At 37.2% G+C, this 10,439-nt stretch overlaps 1 protein-coding gene across 1 annotated transcript in view; it reads left to right on the forward strand.

Moving 5' to 3' along the window:
• Positions 1-345: 345 nt before the first annotated feature.
• Positions 346-10,439, forward strand: part of siah1 (siah E3 ubiquitin protein ligase 1) — a 28,387-nt gene continuing 18,293 nt past the window's right edge. The window contains exon 1 of the mRNA XM_007567531.2: positions 346-523. The gene's annotated coding sequence lies outside the window, so the exon portion shown is untranslated. The remainder of the gene's footprint in view (positions 524-10,439) is intronic.

The raw sequence follows: 10,439 nt of genomic DNA on the forward strand, positions 1-10,439 counted from the left end.
CAGAATTTACACATAACTTTGTATCTGTTTCTGTCAGATTCAGTTACTCAGCCTTTTAAACAAATAACTTTTTTAAAATTCTTTCTTCAGTTAATTTTTGGATGGCTACATTTTGTTTTTACTTGAGTAAAAATATGTTGAAGTAGGGCTACTTTAGCTGAGTACAAGTTTGGGTCAGTCAGATTTGAGCTCACTTTATTTATTTATTATTTCTTTTAGTTGTTATGTGCATCACTTTTTTTTTTCATTTTAATTGTCACCCATTTGCCTAGCCCCCCTGTCCCCATCTCCTATCAACGTCCCTGGTGTCAGCGAGCTTCGTGCTGTGCTCGCTCCCGACAAAAAAACTTGAGTACGCGCGCGCCCCGGCTGCTACTAAGCGCCTGGAGTCTGTCTGAGTCGGAGCTCCGATGTGTTCACCGAGTAGACGGAGGAAAGACGACAAACAGGGACCCTGGCTCCGTCTCCTCGCCGTTCACCCGCTCAGTGATCCGTTGTGAGCTGAAGCAGCCGTCTTTCAAAGGTGAGCGGGGGATTTTAGCGTGATCAGCACCGGGTTTTTCAGAGCAGCCTCCTTCGGTGAAAACAACAGCAGACGTTAGCTTCAGCCATTAGCTCCGTGCTAACAGGAGGAGTGGTTATCCCTTTAAAACGGCGCTGTTTACGGTCTGCAGTCGGGTGACAAGCATTTATAAAAGATCCGCTGGTGCTAACATTGACTGGAAGGTTGTTGAAATTGCACCGGGTTATTTCCTTTTTTGTCTGGTACGGATTGAGCTAAGGGCTAACGGCTAATCTGATCCGGGTTTACTGCACGACGGAGGCCTTTGCTGAGTGTAACGGCGAGAGCACCGACAAACCGGGCCGCTCAGGTCTGCAGAAACTGGTCGGGGTGTGGGCTTAAAGCTTTTCTCTAGTACTTAACTGGTTTTACTGTGGAGAAGGCGTTGAGTTACGTTCACCCAATCCACGGTGATCGTTGTGACTGCACTGAGATCCACGGTCACTGCGTGGGTCTGCAGCTTCTCCTGCATCACTAGGATCGGGTTCATTTACGAAGCACCTGTAGATGGAGATGCTTTTGGCTGTGAGCAGAAAATCAGATAAGTTAGCGTGGTGTTTGGGTTTAAAGGGACTATGATGAGCAAGAACAACCGGTCTGAGGAACCCGTACCATAATACCGGTATGGCAACAGTTTCTTCCCAGTTGCATCTGAACATCCTCAACATATGTTATCGAGCATTTTAAGAGCTAGTTTAGTTCGTCTTTGCATACTTTTTTAGTTTTCAATCACAACTGTTTGAATAAAGCATTTTCCCGCTTCATTCTTGTGCAGGTATTTGTTTTGTTTTTATATGTGCATGCTTGTTGTTATACAGTACAATAAGAAAACATCGTCGGTGTAGGTGTGGCGATAAGACTTAAAATTTTATCACGATATTTTGTGGTACAATCGTGATGAAGAGAAAAGTGATAAGAACTATTTACTTATTGTTTTAGGTAACTATAGGACTGTAACTGCAAGGCGTAGCAATCAGAGCTGGAAAAACACAATAATGCTCTTGAAAAACATTCCCATATATAATATGTTTCTTTAGGACACCAGTCACTAAAAACAGTGTGATTTGTGTCACTAAGCTGCACATGGTAACTGTATTTCATAAATATTTTCAAATGAATTAATATTTATTATTGATCTTTATAAAAAAAAAATCAATAAATGGTAAAAAAAAAAAATAACATTCCTAACAATATGGACAGTTTTGGGTTTTTAAAAAATCATTAATTGTAATTTACCGTGACGATAAATTAAAATCATTATAATAAGAAATTTTATAATAAATGATAAACGATAATGCCCACCCCTACGTCAGTGCAATGATTCCCAAACTATGGCGAGAATTACATGTTGGAGTACATTTGTCTATGCCTGATTTAAATGTTTTGAAAACAGAACTTTGACTGCAACATCAAAATTTATTATGAACTGGAATTTTTATTATTTTTTTTAAGCGCTGCTACAAGCCAAATGATACGCCTATTTTGTATGTATTATCTCAGTTCAACATTTCAGTGCTTATAATGCGTAATCTGTCTTTATTAACATCGATATTGGTTCCATAATTAAAACTGGGCCGATATGAACAACCAATGTTTATTTCTATCTTGTTGAAGTATGTGTTTGAGGAGCGGGTTGATCACTTGGTATTTGTTTGGTCATGTAGATATCAGTTAAATCAGCCATAATGGCAATAATTATAACATTGGTATTGGCCCATATTTTCATATCGGTGGCAGAACATCATAGTTCTGTTACAAATAAAGATGTAATCATTTATGAATAAGGATGTAATGATTTATCGGCTATAACAACGATATTGGCCGGTGTTAGGAATTTTTTTTTTATGTATTTATTTTGGTTTGATAAATAAAACTGGGCTGATGTTAATAAACAATGTTTATTTCCATCTTGTTTATGTAATTCTGGAGGGAGAGAGAGGTTGGCTATGTATGTGGTATTTATTTGGTCATGTGACGGTGATAATATAAGAAGTTCTTTGTTAATTCCAGGATTGGCAAATTTGACAGCATGTATATGTTTGTACAGTTTTGGCTTAGTATCTGCTGTTATCTTGTTGTTCTTGCAGGAAATGGTCTTTTTACTATGTAAGCTCCAGTTAACAGTTATTTGATTACTAAATTATTTATCGATTATTTAAATTATTTTTTTCAGCCCCCCCAAAGTAGAACTGTTACTTTTTAGTAGAGATGCACCAATCTAATATTAATATCTGTATCAGTCTCGATATTGAAAAAAGCTCTCGATCAGATGTTGGTGACAATGTGTCTGCTCCATAAAGGCTGATCTATTCAGTCTAATTCTATGCTTTGTGCTCTGAGTGATGCCATGCTTTATTAGATATTTTACGTTATATTTAAAATGTTCAAGTGCACTTTCTGAACCATTTGAAATTTTTGTTGCAGTTTATTTTTTACATGTTTGACCATAGTAGTCAACTTATTGTTTTTGTCAACTTCTTAATTATTCATTTTGCATTGGCTGTTATATTTTTAATTGGACTGACTGAACAAATTAAAGTTGTTTTTACATGTTTGACAAAGATTGTGAGGCTATTGGGGTATTTAACTGTCGTGAGTTATCAAATGTGTAATTCAGCATGTTTATGTCTGTAAAAAACATTTTAAGTCAATGTAGTGATGCTTTTCTGTATTGGATCGGTAACGGCTGATACCAAACCTCAGATATCAGTATTGGAATTGAAAAAGAGGATTGGTGCGTCCTAGTTTTTGTTATTATTTTTATTTATTTATTTTTTAACATAAATATAGTTAAAATCACGTTAAAGTGTGCTATATATGACAGACTGACAACTTTAGGTTAATATATTTTTAATACTTATACGTATTTTACTGTGTGCAAGCAGGTGTGTAGATGCATCAGGATGGTGGACGAAGGCCTTTTTTAAGTTTTATAAAAAAAAAACAACACTTTCTGGGTAATTCCAAGCAGAAACCATAAAATAATTTTCCCAGCAGACTTAAACATCCCCAGTATAGCTAAACTAACAGCAGCAAGCTTGTAGCTGCAATTAACCTGCATTCTTCTGTAGCTCTTTATCTGGTCTGCTGCTCCAACTGAACCATCAACCGAACAGTACAAACCTGCTCAGATTCTCTCTAAACATTCATGTTTAGTCATTTGACAAATTAATTGCAAATGGTTTGGGATCCATAATATCTGAAAAACCATTTCAATAGACAATGATTAAGATCAGTTTTCAACATTCTGACATTACCCTACAAATTAAAACTAAAAGCCAAACAAATTTGAGGAATAGTTATTGGATTTGCACCAAAATGCATTATTGCAGGCTGCTAACATCACGAATCAATAGTCTATTGATCCTCTTTAAAACCTAATGAGCTTTTGAAAGCCAAATCCGTTCTGTGCAGAGTTTTATTAAGCCAACACAACGAGCAGAAAAGTAGTTTTCATCTCCTTCAGTTTTCATTCCCATTGGATTCAGTTAATGTGGAATACTGGAAATGATCTCAATCATTATACCATGGCAGTGATATTAAACCTAATCCTGTTTGATAATAATATGTTTTTGTGTGTGAAATGATCTGCCTTCCAGTCTTCTCTCTTATAGTTTCTGTGAAATAAAACACATTCCTACATAAAAACCCAAAAGATGGAGAAAGTGAGAGTTGCTCCATGGTTTCCTGAGTCCAGGTGTCTCCGGTTTCTGGAGCAATCCGGGCCCAGCTGTTGGTTTTCTGTTTTGGTCTGAGGTTTCACGTTGGCATCCATCATTAGGCATATTTTGGGCTGATGGCAGTCCTCGTCGTAAGGCAGTAGGAAACGTTTGACGCTGGGATTTGAGTAATCCTCTCGGGGATCAGTTCTGTCCAGAGTTGGTTGGTTGCAGAACTGCAGCCAAGACGTTTGACATGCTGTGTAACTACAGACACGAAGCTCGGCCTGTGTGGCAGGGTTGACGCAGAGAAACTGTATTTATAGCTAAGTTTTGATAATTTTTACTTGGTCTGTCGCAATAAATCAGTTAACCACATGATTAAGTTTTATTAATGGCTTCCAGTTCCAGTGTTAAATCACTGAATTTTGTGATCTTTGAGAATGTGTTCTTGCATTATTATTCCATTATCATTATATTACTTGAAAATGGTTTCAAAATGACAATATTATTGTTTATCGCAATAACATCTGGAACAATGTATCGTCAAAACTTGCTAATTTTTACAATGCCTGTCGTGATAAACAAATTAATCGCCTGATAAACTAAAGGAAGCTCAATAATTTCCATTTCCATGATTTATTTTTCTGTTTTCTCTTGTTCTACCAATAATCAGATGACAAAAGTCTTCACTTTGGTCTAAAATAGCATCTTAATTTCTAAAATTGTCGCAATTTATTGTTATCGTGACAGGCCTGCTTGTAAAATGTAACTAAGTGCTCGACTCATGCTCCACGAACAGTTAAAGTGTGTGCTGCTGTTGTGACATGCCGTCTATGAGGGGACAGATTGTGCTGTTTCTCATTTTGGTCTTTTTATCTGGGACCATGAGTACCTGGTGAGAAATCACTTCGTTTGTTCTTTTCTTCTTCTCTTCTAAATGGACTTTGTGGAAGCCGCCACATTATCGCCCCCTGTATGGGTGAAGTCCAAAGTGTGTGTTCTGGGGTTATACTGAGCTAAAACATTTCTTTATTTTTATGTATTGTTGAATGATTTGATGATTAAATTTATTGTAATTTTTCTCAGTACAGTGAGATTAAAGTAAAAGTGCTTCTCCAAAAACAGTGCAGTACAATATAAATACAATATAAACATAAATATGGTGATATTTACAACATATACTCAAAAATGGCTTCTCCCCGAATGCAACAATGCACTAATTCATATATATATATATATATATATATATATATGAATTATGTATTTCAGTTGTTGTGATTTATTGATGCTGTTTTAAACAACAAGCAGCGGTAGTTTGGGCCAATCAGATCAGCTGATCTCTGATCAAATTGGCTCTGGTAAATGATGGTTTTCCACAACATCCAGATTGAAATTAAAAGTCAATATTTCAGAACCAAAACATAAATGGCATTCTTGAATTCAGGGAAATAAGTTTGAGCAGCTTCCTGTGGCTTGTTGACCTGCTTAAATACTATGATGGGTGATATCAAAATAAACTGCGGCGAGTTGACCATCAGTGCGCTCATGTTGTTCTGATTCTTCATGATGAGCTTGTTATTTTGGTCTTAAGGTAGACAGATTAATCTGAAGCTAAGTGTGCAGATTTAAACATGGTGATCATAAGATCTGATTTGTTTTGTCCTCAATAAGTCCAAAGTTGTTCATCATCTGGTCTGAGTCAAAGTCAGAGCTCAGAAAGAACCGGTTCATTGGGCAACTGCCAGAAAGAACCAGTGCTAATTTAGTGCTATTACAAATCAAATATTAAACTGCTGCTTTGTAATGTTTTGTAAATAATATCTAATAGTTTAATAGAAATACAGGAAACTTGGTCTGTTTAAGCACCAATCTGCTTTTTTCACTTTTGATACCGATACAGATATCGGAGGTTTAATATCGTCCATTTCAATACAGAAAAGCGTTGCTGAATTGATTTAAATTCTTTTTTATTTTTTAAATAGACATAAACGTACTGAATTGCAAAATGATGTTGCTCAGAGCACAAAGTGACGTCATGTTGCAAAGGCGTCACTTTGTATTTATGTATTGTTGAATGATTTGATGATTGAATTTATTGTCATTTTACTCAGTACAGTGAGATTAAACTAAAAAATGAATAGTTTTTTTTTTTGTTTTGTTTTCCGATATTTGACCCAATACGGTTATTGATATTAAATTGTTGCATTTCTAGTTTTTGTAGGTTCAGACGTGATAATTAGCTGATTTCCTGGAACATTTGCAGTGGATTTAGAGCGCTGAACTCTGGAGTTTGGTCGAATATTTCCAGCTGATGCTCAGATGCAGGATAAGCTGTGATTCTGTGATTCTGAAGAAAAACAGAGACTTCAGTCTGACTCCATCACACCAGGGATGTGAATTTTCATGTTATTAGTTTAAATAAACAAAAGGACTTCCTTTTCATTCTGGTTTTATCAGTCTTGATTTACAGTTAATTATTTAGTTCTCCCATTTGTTTCCTGCATCGTGTGACCTGGTGAGCAGAAACCTGAATGGATTTTGACTCATTGTTGCATTCCTGAGAGTTTTACCTTTCTGCTGCTCAGAGGAGTGAGCTGCCGCTGCTCTGGTTGGTATTTGTCCTTTCAGTGAACTGTTGGGGGTCAGGAGCTGCTGTTTGAGGTCAGTTCTTTGGTACGATTGGGAATGTTGATCCATTTGAGTTTGGACCTTTGAACTGTGAAATATGTGTTACCCAATTTCTCTTGCATTGTCCCAGGAAATCACTCTGATAAAACTGATTTGTTTTGTTCCATTTTGCTGATTGTATGTGTATAAATTGGTGCACCAATGTTTTCAGGTAATCAGAATTAAAAGGGTGTGTAAAGTTTGTTGAATTTTTATCCAAGTATTGAGTTTTTATTTTAATTTTTATCCATGCTTTATTTTGGATATTTATTTATATTTTTGGATAGGATGGAATAAGACTTTATTGTCCAATAAGGTGAAAATTTTCCTTTGGCTCGCCAACCGTAAAAAAACAAACAAAAAAACAACAACTTTCATACACAATATCATTATTTTTGTGCATAGATTAACACGCTTTGCATGCCATTGGTAGATGTTGACATTTAGTTTGGTTAAACATAGAGATGTGCCGATCGATCGGCCACCGATCATAATCGGCCGATTTCCATGGAAAAAGTTTATGATCGGTGATGAACCGATCACCTGTATCTAATTTCACAGCCTGCGTGTGCAGAAGATCTCTTCTTTCTTTCACACTGCGCAAGCGCGCGGCAACAAATCCCAGGCGATGTGGTGAGGAACTCCAGCGCTCAGAGTTTTGTTGAATGTCGTATCTGTTGGGATGAGATCTGTTGTCAGCGGCGGCCATTGATGTAAGGAGAATAGAAGCTTGTTTGCTCACAAAACCATCTACCATGTCAATTAAAACTGTCAGATTGTGTGCTGGCTTTCCCTAAAATCTAAATTTGTCATTCACCTGGCCTGCTTCTCTTTTTCACTTTTTTCTCGCATGCTTATGCACTTTGCGACAAATTTGGTTGTTTAAGGGCTTCTTTAGCAGAGCTTGGTTGAAATAAAACCTTGGAACTGGTTTGGGATATTTAACAGCTTTTGGTTTCTGGTTCTAGTTTTCTGTTTTTGAGAAATTTTATATTTTAATTTTTAATCCATCTCGGTGTATAGCTGTTTGCTTACAGTGATGAGATTGCCAAAGCTCTGCTGCTGATCCCAAAGTGACTTTTATGATTTATTTAATTTATTTATTTTTTGGTCACTTTTAGATCTCTTTGTGAATGTGTGTATGGTTCACATCTTTTGTTTGTTTCATTACAGTATTGATAGGGAGTGAAGCTTTTTTCTGTGCTTGGGTCGGGGATTGTCTCGCCTTTGCTCTGCTCTTCCTACCTCATGACGCCTCCATGGTAATGGACTGTCTAGAGGCGTTGCTATTATTTTTTCCTCCTGGGGATAAGATTGGAAAGCAGAATAAAAACACCAACACTCCCTGAATGCAGGAGAAAATCCCTTTATGTTTACTTTAGGAGCTGAATTTGGTTTCCTGCTGTTGCTGAATCTGTTAGGGTGTTTAGTTTAGTTTAGCCCTGTTTAGTTCACTTTAATTGAATTTGTCTAGAAAATCTGGTTTATTTGGGGGAGGTGTGAATACAGACCAAAAAGTGAACTCTGGTCCGCCTAAAATCCTCGACCTCGGTTGAAGTGAACTCTGTTGTGAATGCTGGGCAGACCAGAGACGCTCCAAAAGCAGAACGCGAACTATAGCGCAAGGCATTCTGGGTAAATGCAACCAAAACAAACAATGCTGCAGGAAGAACAAAGACAAAAAAGAAATACTACACCCACTACAATCTGACACAGCTCCATTTTTGTTTACATTTTGTGAAGAAGGAAGTTGCGCTCATGTCTTCTGAAGTTTTTGTCGTTTCCTTCAGTGTTTTTTTGTGCAGCGCCCCCACAGGCAAGGAGGGGAACAGAGCTTTTGATCGTTTGACACAGAGCGGTGTGAAAACAAACTACAGCAGCAGAAAATGTAAAAAATAGATTATCTATTTTTACTCTCATCCAAATCCAGTTTGATCCTGGAAGTGTAGTCCTCTCACTGCCCAACACCTGACTGTTGGGTTAGCTGGTGTCTGTAAATTGTCCTGTGTGTTGACCTGTGATGGGCAGGTGACCCGTTCAGGGTGAACCCTGCCTCTCGCCCGATGACGGTGCTGCTTACAGTTTGTCTTTAAAAGGCAGTGCAGACTCGGATGCTGAAGTGTTTTTACCGTCAGCATCTTCCCTTTCAGTACACCTGCCATCCATGACGTGCAGAAACGGAGATTTGATCCTCAGCGACGGCGCTGCATGCTTGTGCAAATTAAAAGATCAACTACAAGTTGCAACGTTCAGCTGAGGAAAACACTCAGAACTCAGAGTGGACAAACTTGTTTTTTCTTTGGAGCGGGTGGTAAATCTGAAACAGCAACACAATTCAGATCCGCCTCCATCTTCTGTGTGTTTTCTCCCAGAAAAGAAGACTTGAGGAAGGAAATCTTAATAAAAAAATGTCGAGATTTTCAGCTGTTAGGCTACATCCAGTGACCAGAACTGGGTCCATCTTGATGCAGACGCTTGGTTCTGGGCAACATTTAAATATCACAACATTTTGTGGTGTTATTGTGATAACAACAAAAGTGACTATTAGAATGATTTATTTCTTCTTTTTTAAGCAACCCTATGGCTGCTACTGTATGGCACAACAACTGTAGACCAACAAAAACAAATACCTTCCTAAAATAATGACCCAAGTCATTTTTTTGCCAAAAAGTGGCCATTATTTTGGGAAGATGATGATATGCTTTTTTTAGGTCACCAGTCATATAAAGAGGTGTGATTTGTATCACCATACTGCACAAACTAATGGCATTTAATCATATTTCCTTATTTATTGATTTATATTGATACTCTCATTGAACAAATAGTGGAGAAGATAGTAAAACTAACAAGTAATATAATGGTAATGACATAATAATACAAGAACACACTCTCAAAGATCAATGGACATTTAACACTGGAACTGGAAGACATTTTAAATATCCAGAATAAATAAACAGAACAACAAATAAGAACAAAATTGTCCTTAAAAACGGGGCTAGTTGAGACCAAAGACTTTTATCATCCACATTTTGGTAGAAAAAACAGAAAAACTATAAATCATGCAAATGGAAATTATTGAGTTAGTTTTAATTTATCATTTGATTGATTAATTTATTGTGAGGATGGATTAATTTCACTTTTAGGTATGTTTGTGTTGATCCAACCTCTCTTTCCAACTGCTTACATTTAAAGAATCAGAGCATGTAAAGGAAGAAGTGAAATGTTTACATCAGAGGTCTTGATTTATTTTGCTCTGCAGCACTTGAAGGATTTATTGTTTTTTTGTTTTTTTTAATCAGATGTGCAGATTAGATCTGACCTGTCAGGTATTCCTGTGATATCTTCATTGCTTACGGATGTTTGATGTAATCAAAGCGATTTTCTGGCTTTCGCCGGCTGCTTGCATCCCAGCGTGAGGCCTGTAAGTGAAAAGGACAGCAGGCGTCGTTTCATATGGAAATGCGAGCTCGTGTTTTACGCGGCTCACCCCGCCGCATCTCGACTCGTCGAGTTTGGAGTTTCTCTTTCTGAAGCAACAGCTCACGGAT

The sequence above is a fragment of the Poecilia formosa genome, unplaced genomic scaffold, assembly GCF_000485575.1.
Source record: "Poecilia formosa unplaced genomic scaffold, Poecilia_formosa-5.1.2 Scaffold209, whole genome shotgun sequence".
NCBI lineage: Eukaryota > Metazoa > Chordata > Actinopteri > Cyprinodontiformes > Poeciliidae > Poecilia > Poecilia formosa.